The following is an 18,644-nucleotide window of genomic DNA, read 5'->3' as shown; positions in this document are numbered from 1 at the left end:
TTTCCTTTACAGTAATCCACTGTGCAAAGAGTACACTTTTGGAATCTTTAAATTGGAAACATATTAGAACCACATTAACACGCACAAACAGAATAAACAAGCACATTAACAACTTACGATATTCACACACTGCAAACACAGTTTAACGGTGATTCCAATTTTAGAAGAATCTAAATTGCTGCTAGTACTAGAAAAGGAAGAGAATTTACAACCTCCCTGAAAGAGGATGCTTTTGACCTAAATTATTCGTCGGCAATTTCCTTGAACCCTCTATATTTCCTCTCTACTTACTATTCTCAAAATATCCAACGTAATACATTTATGACACGCAGTGTATAGAGGGTCGTCGGTAGAGTGTTGTAAAAGTGGACTTCCGTCCAGGGAAAGGTCCTTATTGAGAAAATCTTAACATTTTATTTAATTTTTCTGTTATTTAGTTTTTCTTTTTTCTTTTTTCTTCAATCCTGATTTCTGAAGCTAAAATATGGGACATAAAATCGAGAAACTAAGGTGTCCACACAAAACCATTAAAACATGCGTTTAAACTGAATTTAATGTATATTATATGCATTATTAAGCTAAAAATTACCTAAATATGCATTATGCATGTTTTTATCCCTAAAAAGTCGAAAACATGCAAATATGCACGAGAACAGTACACATATTTGGAACCGGCAAGTAATGAAATGGATAAGTACTAAGTCTGAGCTATGTCCTATGTTCCTATAAAAACATGCATTTGCATGGAATTCTCGTCTCTATTATTATTATTATTATTATTATTATTATTATTATTATTATTATTATTATTATTATTACTTATGGTAGGAAAAAGAGTTACCTTCCCTCTTAGGGTTTCCTGGATATACCACTGATTTTGGCACTATGCATTAAATATGTATGAGCCGCCACTGATCATGACTATCGATTCAAGTAGCCTATGTTATAATTACACTTTTTTTAATTTTTATTTTTGTACCATTTGAACATTTTATTGAAATCTCAGAAATGACCCATATTTCTGTTAAGACTCATCAATTGTAATTTTAAAAAACAGACGTTATCGATAATAAATTAATAAGATGAAACTTGAATATGTGTAAGCGCCATTATGGCACATGAAAAATATCATTTAATCTGTTTCAGTGAATCCCAAATAAATATGTTGTCGACTGTGCTACGACCTTCCATAAAACCCGTCTGAAATTTTGCCATGCCGAGACACCCACCCCTTCATTCTTTCATACAAGATTTTACAATAGATTTTACGATTCCAGAAGTCTGTGGATACTCCCGTTGCCTTGTCGCACGGTTGAGTACTTCAGGACTCCTCGAACTACCGCGATCATTTAATCACTACCTATGAAAAAAATAACCAATAAAAGGCGCTGTGTGGTGATCCTTCATCCCAAATTATTTCGTTTCTCTAATAGGAAAAATTCGTACAGCATACATATTGCTATGCGATAACAAAGTTCGGACATATTAGGCCGCCTTTCTAACTCTGTCAACCTATGAAGAGTATATCCCGCTACTGGAATAGGCCCGCGAATTACACAGAACTAGTGTGTTTTGCATAATAATAATAATAATAATAATAATAATAATAATAATAATAATAATAATAATAATAAAGTACTTACTTACTGGCTTTTAAGGAACCCGGAGGTTCATTGCCGCCCTCACATAAACCCGCCATACGTCCCTATACTGAGCAAGATCAATCCAGTCTCTATCAGCATATCCCAGCTCCCTCAAATCCATTTTAATATTATCTTCCCACCTACGTCTCGGCCTCCCCAAAGGTCTTTTTCCTTCCGGCCTCCCAACTAACACTCTACATGCATTTCTGGATTCACCCATATGTGCTACATGCCCTGCCCATATCAAACGTCTGGATTTAATGTTCCTAATTATGTCAGGTGAAGAATACAATGAGGTGATGTCTCTGGTTGAGGTTCTGGCTGATATGTAGGCTACCTCTATTATCAGGCAGTACATCTCACTTGACGATGTGTGTCAGAGGAAGAACAATAATAAAATTGTTTCTATGCATCTGAAGTCTGACTAGTGTAACATGTAGCTACTGTTCTCCAACCAGGAGATTAACCGTGAAATGAATGTGCTTATTATTGCGTCATCTATTGGAGGGAAGTAGATAGATAATATTACAATTAAAAAACATGCGCTCTCCTGCATATGTTATTTCCTGTGTGGCGGGATTAAAAGACCAGGGGCCCTATTCATAGACATCGCGCTAGCCCATGCTACGAGCGTTCTAAACTAGCCCCGGTTATAGCCAGGTTACTTTTACAGGATTCAGAGACGCCGATTAATCAGTGGCTACATTAGTCGGCGTATTAGCTTTGGAAACTGTTACACGATGCTGAAAATGCTACTGCGCATGTGCAGACTAGCAATTGTCATGCTCAGACGCAAGCGATTCCGAATCGTTTCTGTTTATTTGTGAGGTTATTGGCGATATTAAACTACAATAAACTATTTGTTTTTTCTTCTGTGGTAAAAAAAAGCAAGAAATATACATGGCAGCGTGCGGGAATTCGACTACACAAGAAGAAATGTCGAAAATGTAAGTAGAAATGTTATAATATTATACGTAATATTTTTAGGTTAGGCCCAGACGTAACTATTATGAAATATTGGACTTCAAAGAGTGAATTATTCTAATTCAGTATATATTTATTTACTTTTAGTTGAAGAAATAACTAAAAACAACTGGTGGAGGATGTCCTGCTCCCGAAATTGATGACGTAGGCCTACTAAACGATATGGAATGTTAACATATGAGGTATGTGTTTTTGGTTCTTAGGACATGTTTTTATAAGTAAGATAGGCCTATTACTTCATGGTAAATGTTTAATGTGGCTCTGGTATGATTATGTCACCTAAGGCTACTCTGAATAGGTACTTGGTAGCCTAATTAATATAACGTAAATAATATATCTTGTAGGAATATAGCTGATAATGCTAGTAAAATGTAATTCACAACAATCGTGAAAATGCAAGCTACGCCTATACTCAACTACCATAAATGCAGTTTGGATAATATGGCTTTGTAAATACCCATAGGGGATTGGGCCACAAACATCTGATGTCAACCCACACAATTATCAATCATACCTTAACGTAGGCCTAATATCTTGTGTACAAGAATTATCAAAACTGAGACCTTATTTTAAAGGGCAGTAGGAACGCCTAGAGATTTCTGAGATATCCTTTTCTCTACTTCGTCAAAAGAAATAGCATTATTTGAGGTTAGAATTACCTACATAAGCATAAGAAATTTGTAGAATCCATATTGATGGTCAGCTATAAAATTTCATTATCTTGTGTGTTTATAGAACGCTAGTAAGTGATTTATAAAATATATATCAAACTCATATTTATTACAGCACTGAAAAGACAAAACCTCATACGCCTATGTAATCTGTAATTGTGGTGATGTAAACATAGATTACCTCTTATTGTGTTACAATAGAAAGCCCTAAGAATAATGACAGGAGTGCAAGAAATATTTTCCACCTTAGGCTTTCTTTGAGTAGCCTACATGATGTTTCATGTCAGAAATCGGTTATTTACAAGAAGTCGTCGCTGAACGATTCACATTATTTCCAGGTTAGTTGAATCAACTCATCTAGTGAACGATATAAATCTTTAAAATACTAGGTGTCTCTCTCCCTTGTTACTTGTGGGCCATCCCAAACCCCGACCTCCACCCCTAAGAGCGCCGGTCCTTATATACCCGTCAGTCAAGGCCTTCTGACAAATAAAAGCAATTGACAATAGATATCTCAGTCATGACAACCTCATAAAATATCTTCTCAATTGAATAATCGATCTTGCTACGTACAACATAATTATATTATATTATTATATTATTACCCATTTCAGCGAGTACTGACGACCACTGCAAAATACGATAATTTGGTCCAGGGAGTATTCTCTTTTGGCACAAGGATGATTTATGTAACATGTTTCTAAATTATTAGTCTTTTAAATACCGGTACATTCTTTAATAAATCACTGAAAAACAAATGTGAATATAGGAAGTGGAGTGAGTACGAAATTATTATTTCTTGGCGCATCATTTTTACGTAAATAACGAAAAATAAAAAGGGATTATTAGAAAGTAAGTACACTGCGTTTGTCAAATGCGCATCACCATGCTTTCGAAAAGGCACTTTTAAGTGCCCGACACCCCGCTTTTTTTTCATCATGTGCTACAAATCAGATCATCATCGGGGCTTGCAGCCCCGATACCCCGCTTTTTTCATCATGTGCTACATGTCGGATCATCATCGGGGCTTGCAGCCCCGATACCCCGCTAATTCCATCATGTGCTACACGTCAGATCATCATCGGGGCTTGCAGCCCCGATATCCCGCTTTTTTCATCATGTGCTACATGTCGGATCATCATCGGGGCTTGCAGCCCCGATACCCCGCTTTCTACGTCATGTGTTACACGTCGGATCATCATCGGGGCTTGCAACCCCGATATCCCGCTTTCTACGTCATGTGTTACACGTCGGATCATCATCGGGGCTTGCAGCCCCGATACCCCGCTTTTTACATCATGTGCTACACATCGGATCATCATCGGGGCTTGGAGCCCCGATACCCTGCTTTTTACATCATGTGCTACACGTCGGATCATCATCGAGGCTTGTAGCCCCGATACCCCGCTTTTTACATCATGTGCTACACGTAGGATCATCATCAGGGCTTGCAGCCCCAATACCCCGCTTGCTACGTGCAAAACAATTATATTATATTATTACCCATTTCAGCGAGTACTGACGACCACTGCAAAATACGATAATTTGGTCCAGGGAGCATTCTCTTATGGCACAAGGATGATTTATGTAACATGTTTCTAAATGCTACGTACAACATTATTTTATTATATTATTATTACCCATTTCAGCGAGTACTGACGACCACTGCAAAATACGATAATTTGGTCCAGGGAGCATTCTCTTTTGGCACAAGGATGATTTATGTGACATGTTTCTAAATTATTAGTCTTTTAAATACCGGTACATTCTTTAATAAATTACTGAAAAACAAATGTAAATACATAGGATGTGGAGTGAGTACGAAATTATTATTATTTTTTATTTTTTGGCGCATCATTTTTACGTAAATAACGACAAATAAAAACTAACATGCCACATAACATTATTTTAAGAAATACAAGAAACAAGCATGAACGATATTCACCATTCTTAATGATCTTGGGATAGAAAAAAAACCGTATGGAATAGAAATTACATACAAATGTGCGTGTAATAAACAATAAGCAAACCATCTTCGATTAATAATTCCAAAACAACGTGAATATAGCGTGCATTGTGTAGGAAAATAATTTCTTATAAGTTGCTCCCAATGTGCATCATTGTTAACTTATGAAAACAAATGAAAATTAAAATGGCATATAAACACTATTTGAAGAAAGATAGGAGATATTAAGTAATATTCATCGTTCTTAATGACCTTCGGATGGAAAATAACAATGAAATATGTATAAAATAGAAATTACATACAGGTGAGCATATAAAAAACAGTAAGTAGAATTATTTATTTGATTAATAAGCTTAAATTACTCCAGGTTTAGTGTGTTGTGTAACAATAGACAATGGAATCGTTCGCAGAAGTGAACTATAAATGATGTGAATCGTTCAGTGCATCCATCTTGTTGTGTAACAATACCCTAGAAGTGAACTATAAACGATGTGAATCGTTCAGCGACGACTTCTTACAAATAACCCAGAAATCAAAACATCCATAATATAATATTATGATATATTAAACACACTGTGTATATAATACAAGACAAATTAGATTTCCATTTAACCTCTATTATTCTCAGCTGTTGTAAAACGTTCACTGTTTATGTATTATCTTAAAGCTTTGATGGGTCAAGAGGAAAAATTTAGAAAAGAATTAACAAAATTGCTTTATATTCATTTTTGCAAAATGATGCATAGTTTAATTATGTTTTAAATACTTACTATGTATTAATGAACATATTTTGGCTATTTGCTTAATTTACTTGTTCCACATCTCATAGCTGTAATGCTGATGTAAGATCTATATAATACAATAAGTATTATGTTTACGTTTTCATTTAATATTAATAACTTACATGCTTATTTCAGGATGTCATTATTGCACCATCATCATCATCAATCCCACGTATGTCTGCAATAAATCCTGTCTCCACAATCCCAGGTGAATGGGCGTTAACAGTCTCTACAGTAATCAAAAACAGGTAAGTTTAAGATCTCATTCATACCTAAGAATATTGCTAGGCCTATTTATGATTACAATATTATCAATCAATCAATCTTCTTAATGTATCCAGCAGAGCTGTGTCTTCTGCAACTGGTACTGATGATTTTAATTTACTTTTTTGTGGTTTATAATAATCATACAGTGTACTGTATATTATTTCAAGGCAGTCCATTGGGTCAGAATGGGAGTTTACAACTGTGTACATGATGAAAAATTATGGCTATTTTTCTTTAATGAAGGACAGTTTAGTTAGTATTAAGACATAAATATTAAATGCAACAATAATATTACAATGTATCACTAATATGAAACGGTTAAACAAGGGAACATTAATTTGAATACTAGAAATTGAGTGATACATTGTATGACAGTTATTCCAACCCAACCTACAAATTAATGTATAAGTGCTTCATAACAATTAAAATTTATGATCTGGAATATGAAGTGGGATGCATTTGAATCATAGTACATTTTGCAGAAAATTAAATTTTCTTGCATGTTTGGATCAAATGGATAATTTCAAACAATTGATAAATTTTCAAACTTAGACAAGTAAAAAAATTCACAGTTTTGATAAGAAGTAGTGTCTTTTGTGTACAGTAGTATGCAAATGATTAACATTTTTTTCGTCTTTCCATAGGACTCTGCTGCAAGATCATCGAGAATGACAGAGTATGAAGAAGTGTTCCTCCTAAGCATGAAGCCCAAAAATTAAACGTGATGAGAAGTTCTATGAATTGCAGAAAACAAAATTGTTATTAGAAATAAAATATTATTAAAGGCAAAGTTAAAAATTATCTGGGACAAATCAAAGAACTAGAGATGTAACTTAGTAGTAGTGGTAATGGTGGTGGTGATGGTAATAGTAGCACTAGTAGTGAAATTTTCTTGAGTTCTTGTCTACTTCATTTCCTTGCAGCTTCCCAGCAGTTTATAGGAACTTGAAATTCTTCTGTCCCAATCATTTTCTGGAGTTTGGTGTAGAGTAGTAAGTATTCCTTGTTCATTATTATATTTGTGTTGTTGCATGCTACACAGTGTTATGAGTGTAACAAGTTTATTTGATGGAGATATGCTGCTGGACAGTTGTGGCCAGTTTCTAAGCTGAATGGGGCAACTGCATCAGATTGAGGACTATTAGTATTACTGTATATTGGGCTCTAGTAGTGTTTTCAACTTTTTATTTTCACATTGTTGTTTAGTGAATTCTATACATATGTGTGTGTTCCTTTTTCTTATTTTAATGTCGGTTAAGAGTTTTGCTGATTTATAAGACAGATTACTGGTACTTATTTATTTTTTTGTTTTTGCTGGATTCATCATTCATCGAACCTGTAGTTCCTGAGTTGGAACATATTCCCTGATGGAGGTTTAAGTACCTACCTCAAGCAATTTAGTTACACTTATGTCTATAACTATGCAATTAAGGTGTTATTAGTAGAGAAATTTAATTCAGAGTCTTTAATTTAGGCTTGGAAGTCTCTAATGAATTGATCCATGAATTGAAAAAAGCAAAATTATTATTAGAAATGGAAATGTTAAGAAAATACAATTAGAAAGAAAAGAATAGGGGGAGGGCCTAATGAAAAGCTGGAAATGTTGTTTTCTAATGCCAGGCATTTGACAATAAAGTCATTTGACCTCTTGCACTCCAATATTTTTCAAATGTATTGTCATGGTCAGCTAATGAGGCACAGATTTGAGGTGTTCCGAATCCATTTCTTGGTTTGAGTTGCACAATGGACAAAAACTGGAAATGTAGTACTTTAGTGTAATGTTCTCTCTTTTATTACATTGCTGAAACTCATGTTTACAATATCATGCTCTTTCAACTACATTCCTTAATAAATAATATTTTATTTTGTGTTAGAAAAAAATACTTATATTCACCACTTCTTTAAATGAATTTATTTTTTATCAGACAGTCTATCAAAGGTAGAGATGCGATTTTGCATCATATTGTAGGTATGACATGCATACATACACAACAAATTTCATCACAAAATGTTGGATAGTTTTTTAGTTATGAGAGAAATGCTTCATCACTGCACAGTGAACTGTCAACATTTTGAATTTAGAAAAAAATATATATATAAAATATTTTTTCATATATTAGAAGGACAGTGTTTTACACGTACTAATTTTCATAATTGTACAAGATACAGTAATGGTGGAAAAAATGTTGAATATTTGCAAAATTTTACTGCTGTAAGCTGTACCTAACCCCTTCAGGTAAATTGAATACATGGAGCCTGTATGTTAGAGTAAATATCTGGTCGCGGGATTCTTTCCAATGCAGGGCTAAATCTGCAATGCTTCACTCATTTCTTGTAATCATTTTACTGGTGACTTGTCTGTATTTTTGCATGAAACTCATTCAGAAGTTACTAATTTGCATCACTTACAACCTGAAATGAATATGGAACTTAGGAATGAGGAGAAAAATAAAGGTCTATATTTATTTTCTTAATACTCTCACTCTATGCTAAGAGATTTTTTTTTTTTTTTTGTAATGGCGTTTGCTTATTCTTGTATTATGTTGATATGCTTTGTTTGGCTTTTCTCCCTTTGTCCTTAGAATGTACAATAGTTCGTAACTTAGAAATAAGTGAATATGCAAAATATGAATAAAATTATTGTATGAAGCGAAGTTTAAACCTACATACGAGTTTTAATTTAATTTACAGAACCCCTGAGTTTCCATTATACTACCCCTTTCTTTGATATTATAAACTTATTAATTTGTCCTACAGAATAATATCTGTAATAGTGACAATTAATAAGTCTATAATATTCTCATAGCTGCAGTTCATATTTCTGTACAGCTTACTGTGCACTAAACTGCGGATTCCCGGCCAAACAAGTCACTCAGCTGAGTGCACTCCTAGTATAATGGCAGTTGACACTGGACATATACGTCAACATATATGCCTAACTTGGAGTCAGGCCACAAAGGGAAACATTGAAGGAGGAGGTTTCCATCTGGTGCTGAGGATTGAATTCAGCATAGCTCAGTAGTCAGAGCGCTTGGTATTTAGAATCAAGGACCCGGGTTCGATCCCCGGTGCCGGAGCGAATTTTTCTTCTCAAATATTAACCTTTCTTTGATATTTATTTGTGAAAGTTCTCCAAGACTTAAGAATGTGCTATCTATGGTGCCAGTACCTAAAATCAAATATTTTTATATTGAACTTATTCTACGTCATGGAAAGGTATATTATCATAAAATCCTATTAAAAATTAATTGCATTCTGCCATCTGTTTCAGTGACGTGTGAGCATAAGCACTGGATGCACTATTTATACTTGGAGTAATTTATGTGAGAGTTTTTTTTTATTAGACAGTAACTCTGTAATTAAATCAGTCATTTCTAAAAGGACTTTACCCAATCTTTTTGCTAAAATCAATTTAGAAAGCTATCATATTCTCACTTGAATACGCCTTTCTGATAATGGGGATTATTCCATGTATTTTATTCAGATCTATGCAGGCTTCGCAATATTCACAGCACTTCTCAGAGGGCCCTAATCCTGCAGTAAGGCGATTTTTATGGAGATGAGATTTTGAAATAAAGCCCTTTCAGAAATTACTGATTCAAATATAAGTTTATTAGCAACATTCCACGTTACACATACTTCAACTTTTTGTTTTACTTCGAATTGACGAAGATGTTAATATATGGACTATAATGATTTTCAGTGACTTCTATAAATAAGGAAGCATAGAAAGTAATTTGTCACACGGTACAGTATGTATATTAACCTTCTGTATACCAACCTCTAAATGTAGGCCTACACCAATCTGGTTACATGTATACTCCAGAATATGCTTGCAAATGAGTACAGGTTTACAAAATGCCCTATGAAAAATTGGTACTATTTCTCTTTTATCGAGGAAACGTTTATATTATAAATAAATTATCATTAACAGTTCTCTTTTTTCTTTCTAAATAATTTCTTTACAATTTATGCACACCTTTACTGTGTAGTGTCTGAATGGTCATTGCACTCACATGGCATTCTGTACTACACTTCCCATCCCTATTTCTCGGACATATCTTGCATCTCCCAACTTGTGCAGATGGCTAAGGCTGAAGAGAACTATCTTTGTAAATTGTAATTCTCTGGAGTCCATTTTTTTAACATTTCAGAAATGAACTGCACAAACTAAGCTGGGGATACTCGCTCAGTGATACAAACAGGTACTGGACTGCTGCAATAATAATAATAATAATTAGAATATTAAAAATTGAGGTGTATATTGCAGGTATAGCAACCCAAGAAACGAATGTATAAGTGATTCATAAGAAATAAAATTGACATGAAATACAAAGTGCACACCAGTGATTTGTGCAGTTAGTTCACATAATTTAGAGTATCTTATATTTTCTTAGATGTTAGAATGAAATAATTTCCAACAAAATGATAATCTTTCAAACTTAAACAATAAAAAAAAAAACATATAATATAAGAAAGTAATAGTGTGATTGGTGTACACAGTTACATTACGTGGTATACAAAAGTTTAACATTCTCCCTTACTTTTCATTGGATTCTGTCCATGATCATTTAGAATAATAACACAGTATTTCATTTTTTTTATTTAATTTATTGTGTTCCATAGAAGCTTTAAGATGTGGAACAAGTCAAGAGTTACACAAATTCTTGGCAAGATGAGGTGAGGCCAGGATTCGCCACATATTACCTAACATTTGCCTTAATGTTGGGGAAAACCTCTGAAAAATCCATCCAGGTAATCAGTCCAAGCAGGAATCTAATCCAAGCCCGAGAGCAGCTGCAAATAAGTATAAAAACAATTAAAATGGTATAAAAAGATAGCAAGCAGATCAATTAAATTTTCATGCATAGGTAATTGAATTAAGACAATAGCTAGCAAGCAGATTAATTCAATTTAAAGGCATAAACAATTAGTTGAACTACACAATAATTTAGGTATATAGCAAGCAGATTAATTCAATTTACAAGTTTAGACATTTTATCAAACAAATATAGAATTCATCAGTTAAGCTTATACAAAAGTACACAATACATTGCAAGTAGAGTAATTCACTTTACAAGCATTAACAAATATTTGTGTACACCATAACCACTATCCCCCAACAAAATGAAGCGTCCAAATTCATTCTGTTCAAATTGCTTCTTAATTCTAATCTCATTGAAAATGCAAGAGTCATGGGCACTTCCTCTTCAACGTGCCACTATATCCAGAATTTGGAAACTTGCATCACTTATAACCTTAAATGAATAAGGTAATATATGTGTTAACTAGCAATTTCATAAAGGACATTTCTATAAAAAATTAAAACTGTTAAAAAAACTGTCATGTGGGTACACAAATGAAAGCTACGAATGTGATTTGTTACTCATATAAGTGAAATGTATCCCTTTTTTTGTGCAATTTGGTAAAAAAATTCCAAGTTTTTTAACTAAGCAACAGTTTTTATTCTTTGAGTTTTTTTCATTCTGATATTTAGAGCTGCTAACAGCTGACCTTCTCGTAATTCTCCACAAAAGCTACATTGAAGGAGGAACAATAGATATTTGCTTCACTGACTTCCGTGACATATATACAGTAGGCCAAATAAACATGTGGTTTTAGTCAGCAGCCACAAATACTTTCAACATAAAAATCGTTTAATAGTTACTTGGGTACTGTTACTTACATACTGTAATGCACTGTTGTAGCTCCCACACTCCCACTTATTACCAATATAACACCATTTCTTTAATAATTCTCCCTCGACTTCTCGCATGTTATATTAGTAATTAGTTAGAAGGAGGGGGGGGGGCAACAACATTGAGGCGATTTTTTATTGTCTTCTTCAGTGTAGCTTTTCTGGAGAATTACAAATTACAAATCTTTTTCTTGTACCATTTAACTGAAATAATGTAATATAATGCATTACTATCTAAAATGTAAATAAAGTTATTAAAAGCTAAACTAGCACTGAGGTGGTTCTCTTCGTACTCTGCTTATACACCTTGCATATACGAATCTGTGATAGATTAGGTTAGATTATTTTTGGCTTTTATAATGGCTTGCATATATGACCAACTGCATCTCATATCTCACAAATTCAACGATTTTCAGTATCGAAATCATCGGAACTACCTCAGCGCTAGTTTCACCAAAATTTCAGCCTAGGTCTACATAACCTCTTACGGGTTGTAATTTCATTTACAGTACGTACCTGAACGTTTAATAGAGAATACCATCCTTTTCGGTTGATATATATTTGTGACAGTTCTCCTCCTACATTTGTTATGGGTATGTGCGTGCCATCTATGGCGCCAATAACCTAAAAATGATGAAATATCACAATAGGCCTACTGTACCAATATGGTACCGGTACAGTACAAATTTCTCTAAGAAAGCATTCACATACAATATTCAAATCATGAAATATAATTACCTGAAGAGAATCTTGCGATGTCGTCAAACTTTCTCGCAGTGTTATTCGTTTTTCTTCCCTAGGAAAACGTACGTAACGAAGCGCAAGTCCAGTGATTGCTACTGACACATTCGTTATTATACATCTTACAGAAGCCTGACTAATGTTGTGTACTTCATATTTTCTAAATATGTCCAATCTCGGTAGGTACGTCTTCCTCCTACATATCACATCACGAATTCGACGTACATAACCCACATTCACTGCATCATAACAGCCATCTTGCTAAGCTAGTCGGCCTCTAAACTACCCTAACGGCGGGGGCTAAAATTTAGCCAGCCAAACCCCTCTTAGTACACGTATTATCGCTAACACTAGTTTATGAATACGAAAAACGTTAGTTCGCTGATCATCCACCGGAAGTAGCTATTTAACCCGCTCTAAGAATGTCTATGAATAGGGCCCCAGGAGATTAACAGTGATCTAATTTTGAAAACTAGGATAGTGTAAGTATATCAGTGTTATCGTTTGTGCTGGGTGAGAGTAAGCAAATAGAAATACGCGTACCCACGTGTGTGACCTTATGACATCAACATTCGTTCACAGCATTACCCCGCTGCGTCTCATTCCCCTGAGACTTTCTCGTGGTTGGAATACTGTACCTGGCGATGTATGCAATGGAGGGGGAAAGGAACTGGCCATCCTACCCCAGTATCTCTGGTCTTGTTGCCTCCTAAGTGGTGCTTCTTGGTATCACTTGTGAGGGCCAGACCTGTCTTCGGACAGTTGACTAAACAACAACAATGCGGTGGGATATGATGAGAGAGACTGGATTAATCTTGCACAGGATAAGGACCGATGGCGGGTATAATATGTGAGAGCGACAATGTTCAGTTGAAAAGCACACGATATTAAAGTTAGAGTCGTTGATGAGAAGCATATTTTCACTTTTTACACTTAAAGTAGACATTTCCTGCAAAACACTATGAACGTCATTTAACGTTTCCGGCAATGGTGGCAAAATAGATCTTCTGGCCCGATAAATACATTTTCTAATGTTAGAATCGATGGCAATAATTCGGAAGGCGGTAGTCTGCTAGCGTTTGCGTCGAGAGAAACAGATAGGGAGGGCAAGGCAGCGTACAACATTGCCTCATCGTACTTCACGCGCACGTGCGATGCAAATAGTGCGGGAGGGAATTTAAATTATCAAAAGACAATAATGACCTTAGCCGTTGATTAGAATAATAATGTCTCGTATAGAAGTGTCAGGCGAACACAAATCAGAATTACAGTTTGGTGAACGGTACAGAGAAATAGAGGGGCGTGTGGTTTACCTGAGCTAGGCGTTTCAGGTATTAGTATCAGTAGGCGTAACAATGACGCGGAATCAGGCCTACTTCAGTTTATCCTGATAAAGTAAATATGGTGAAAGATGAGTAGGCCTATTTCTTAAGATTCCACAAGGTGGATAATAAAATTAATCGCTTCGCGATCACATTGCCAAATAAAATCACGTAATTAAAAGTAACGAGAGAGTGATTTTAAAATTTCACGCAAGTAATATATTTATTTTTCCCAAATATAATTAAGTAATTACGAAAGTAGCTATAACGGCTGGGAGATCATCGTACTAACTACACGATACCTCCATTCTGGTTGGATGATCGTCCACCTCAGCCTCGGCATGTGGACGTGAGCCCAGCAGCCGGCTGGTCGGTCATGGTTATCAATGAGATGTCATGCCTCGGATCATTATTATAATTAAGTAAAAGTTTGTTCTATGAAACTTCCGTTAACTGAAGGAGTAAGAACTCACTGCCTTGCGACATTTTATAAATGCACGACCACTATAAATCGCGTTAGAAATACTCACACAGTTAAATTAAATTTAAAACTAAGCTCAAAATAATTCACCTCCATCAACACAAAATAACTACGAAAAGAATAGCTATGGCAAAACACCAATACTTGCTGCAACACAGTAACGATGATTCGATACTTCCGAACAAAACAGCTGGCTATCACGTGCTAACGTGAAAAAGTCGCGACTTGTCAGCATGGACTTTGTTTGGGTGGCTGGTTTCAGCGGTTGCCAGGGTGACACCTTGAAGCCGTTTAACTGCCAATACTTTCTAGTTCTGTATGGAATAGACTGTATGTACGAAAAACTGGTTTATATTCATAAAAACTTCAGGTTCACAATGGACGTCGAAAACTTGACTGTACCGTCAAAGGTTTTATGAATGCCGGAATCTGAGGCTCGAAAGCAATCCTACTTTTCTACAGACATATGGTAGCCTTAATGAAACTTTCTTAAGGGTAACTATCTCGTAACAAACACTTGAGCACTAGATCTAAGTAAATATTTTTCATAAGGAGTATAAAATACTAACAAAAAGATACATTTTAAATATGTACATAATTAATGAATAAACAGTTCAGTCCACACCTGTGGAGTAACGGTCAGCGCGTCGGTTCGAATCCCGGTCGGGGCAAGTTACCTGATTGAGGTTTTTTCCGGGGTTTTCCCTCAACCCAAAACGAGCAATGCTTGGTAACTTTCGGTGCTGGACCCCGGACTCATTTCACCGGCATTATCACCTTCATTTCGTTCAGACCTTGATGTTGATACAGCGTCGTAAAATAACCCAATAAAATAAAAAATAAACAGTTCAATAGCTAAATGACAGCTGTGAGTAGTGTGGGATGAAGATAAATGCAAATAAGACGAAGACCATGGTCGTAGGAAGAGAAATAAAAAAGTTAAACTTGCAAATTCCGAATGAGACAGTCAGTAGAGCAAATGGACAGCTTCAAATACTTGGAGTGTAACTAGGACTTCAAGCTGTGTTGGAAAGAGTGGGTGAAGAAAGAATGATGCTAAAACTGATCAGAAAGAGGAAAAGGAATTAGTTGGGTCACTGGCCGAGAAGAAACTGCCTACTGAAGGATGCACTGGAAGGAATGGTGAACAGCAGAAGAGTTCAGTGGATAAGAAGATATCAGATACTAGACGACATTAAGATATATGGATCAAATGTAACAAAGAGGAAGGCAGAAAATAGGAAGGATTGGAAAAAGCTGGGTTTGCAGTGAAGGACTGCCCTTGGGCAGAACACTAAATGAATGAAACAATTCAATATGAAATATACCTTGCATTTCAAGAAATGACGCTTAGTACGGTTGAACGAAATACAGTGACATCAAAAACCTATTGTTTACATTTTTATTGTACCTTGTTTTTTTACTATACCATGCAGGCTTTGCTTAATCGTGAGTTTTAGTTGTCATGGTAATATTTTACACTGCATAAGTACAATCAAGGCATAGTTAAAAATAAAGGAAACAGTTTTTAACGTCACTTTACTTCACTAGGACATGGTTAAACTCGGATGAACCAGGTTTTTTTTTTTGGTAAGAATCCACAATCAGTACTTGGTCAATTTTTATTGGTAGTTTCCTAGTACCCGGTACTCGTTACAAAGGTCGTTTTTATGTTCACACAGTGGCTCCTTTCTGAAAAGAATTTTAATAGTTTGTTACTAGATGGGATTCTAGTCAGTTTGTAATATATTTTTGGCCCAGGGAAAATATAAATATTTTTATGATTATACAAAAATAGCTGACTTAACAGCTTATGTAACGAGTACCGGATACTAGGTAACTTCCTTTTTTATTACTCTACTGCCACTTCTAACGGACTCCTAACGAATGTTCACACGTTTATCACTGGGATTGTGGCCTGGAAATCAATTTAGAACACTTTTATCTCAGCCATGACACATTTCAATTTTTATTCTACAATATAAATGCAATTATCACTACAATGACACAATAATTCTTGCAGATAACACAAACAACTTCGGAAACGTAACTAACAGTCGCAGTTTCACTTCACTTCCACTAGATGACTCTTGAGTTCCAAGCCTATAGACGTAGCAGGGATGCCAATATCGCAAACGAAATGAAACTGTGAGGAATGTTACAACAGGTGTGCTAAACGTTAGGAATGTTACAATAGGTGTGTAGCACTTTACGTTAGGTTAGGTTAGGTGTGTAAGATAATATGAATGGTTACCACAGTTGGCGATACTGCAATCATTCTCCCACTCCACCTCAAATAACGTCACAACCGACGGAATATGGCCGCCTTCTTCCTTCAAGTACGACGATTTTCTTATATAAGTAAGGAACCCATTTAGGGTGGGACCACAGCTCTCCCAGTGATCACATCGAGTTTCTACTACTCCACACTACAAAACCAAGGTATTTTCAGTGTTTGTTTTTAATTTCCTATACTGGCAGTACAGTAATAAAAATTCACCCAGTACTTTTACACAATACATAATGAAGAGGAATCCCGAATAGCTATCGCATTATATTTTACAACTGGAATGTTAACTATAAACACGAGTAGTAGGCCAAAACTACGAAAATTATAATCAACTCGTTTGAATTAATATGTATCTTTTAAAAATATAACAAGATGAAAACTGGTACAAAATATAGGCCTAATTTTATTACGGCTCCTCTATTTTCGTGATGAAAGGAGATTCTATCATAACCTATCTGAGGGAGCCAAATTGGAACAATAATCTGACCAAATAACTGGTATTTCATAATACTATTATCATCTCTTACACAAACGCAAAACTGGCTAAAGAAATTTTTAAACGCTACAATGTGTAGTATGGGTGACATTCCGAATGTAGTTCCCAGGCAACTGTATGCAATATCTAATGCAGTTCTACTTATATTTGGTTGTGGAAATAACTCAATCATACCGCGTTGCATTTTACTGTGGAGGAAGAAATATATAATACGTCTTCATTGAACTTCAAACAGCTCTATTTTTAAACAGTTCTATTATATGTAAAGTAATGCAATACGTGATACTGAAACTAACTTTACCATTCTACTATGTCATAGTTCTCGGGAGATTTTAAGAAACACTCATCTTCAGAAAATATCAAATACAGTCTACAATAAAATGTGTAACTAACCTTTCAACTCGCGAAGACATTCTCAGGCCGTACATTTATTCATATCCTCCATTATCCAACACAAAAATTAAACCACGCACACAACATTTCACCAGCCACAAACAATCACGAACTGCACATCCGCGATTCTCCCTCGAAATTAAAATAAGGGCGTTCAGTATAACGTCATTGAGTAGTACCAATAACGTCATGCTTCTAATAAAATAATAAAATGGCACTGCGCTGCACTAAGAAAATCCATTTGAAGCAAATTAGTATAATTAGCACAGTTAATTCCATTTATGTATGTTCCTATTCCTTTAAACATCCAAGAAAACTTGATAATTTACTGTCTGAGTTGTTTTCAAATATATTAAGTTGGCCATATCGTTGCACTCCCTCTACTGCATTCCATAATCCAATGAGGTGCAACTTTATACTCGCTTTGCCTTCTGCTTTTTTGCCAGTAAAAACAACGAGACTCTACGGACAGCACCGGCTCTCGGCTGGTGCATGCGCACTAAAGTTTGCTTTATTACCGGGCATTTAAATCTTGCAATTTGTTGGTGGAAGAGAGTGAAGAAAGATGTTTCAGAAGTGTAATGCTGTGGGAAGTAGGTGTTTGGTATTAGGTTTGCATATAGCGAAATAAATTTAGTGATATTCAAAGTTAAATCTATTTTGCAATGGCAAATAAAATAATTCTTGGTACTAACAGTATCTAAGTGTTTATGTTTACTGTAATCGAACTTACGTCATATATACTGTAAATGTTAAAATAGGAATCATGGTCATTAAAGGCATATTAGAATATGCTTATTTTCTAAAATAACAAAATACAGCACGTACCTTGGAATGACGCCGTAGTTTTCAAAGCTGGATTTAAAATGTTCATGTAAAGGAACTAATCATTCACAGCACGGTCGACCTG

The 18,644-nt window shown here is 35.2% G+C and overlaps 2 long non-coding RNA genes across 2 annotated transcripts; one reads left to right on the top strand and one right to left on the bottom strand.

Annotated features, from left to right (window-relative positions):
• The first annotated feature begins 2,230 nt into the window (after window positions 1-2,230).
• LOC138696345 (uncharacterized) lies at window positions 2,231-8,397 on the top strand. The gene is made up of 4 exons (XR_011331347.1): window positions 2,231-2,590; window positions 2,715-2,809; window positions 6,182-6,294; window positions 6,958-8,397. It is a non-coding gene; the product is annotated as an uncharacterized lncRNA (long non-coding RNA).
• A 2,585-nt stretch (window positions 8,398-10,982) lies between these two features.
• Window positions 10,983-13,200, bottom strand: LOC138696344 (uncharacterized). The gene is made up of 3 exons (XR_011331346.1): window positions 12,750-13,200; window positions 12,528-12,635; window positions 10,983-11,110 (listed from the first exon to the last, which is right to left on the bottom strand). It is a non-coding gene; the product is annotated as an uncharacterized lncRNA (long non-coding RNA).
• Between the last annotated feature and the right edge of the window lie 5,444 nt (window positions 13,201-18,644).

This window comes from Periplaneta americana, chromosome 3 (genome assembly GCF_040183065.1).
Source record: "Periplaneta americana isolate PAMFEO1 chromosome 3, P.americana_PAMFEO1_priV1, whole genome shotgun sequence".
Classification (NCBI taxonomy): Eukaryota; Metazoa; Arthropoda; class Insecta; order Blattodea; family Blattidae; genus Periplaneta; species Periplaneta americana.
Note: the sequence above shows the minus strand (reverse complement) of the source record. Positions and strands in the feature narration are given on the sequence as shown.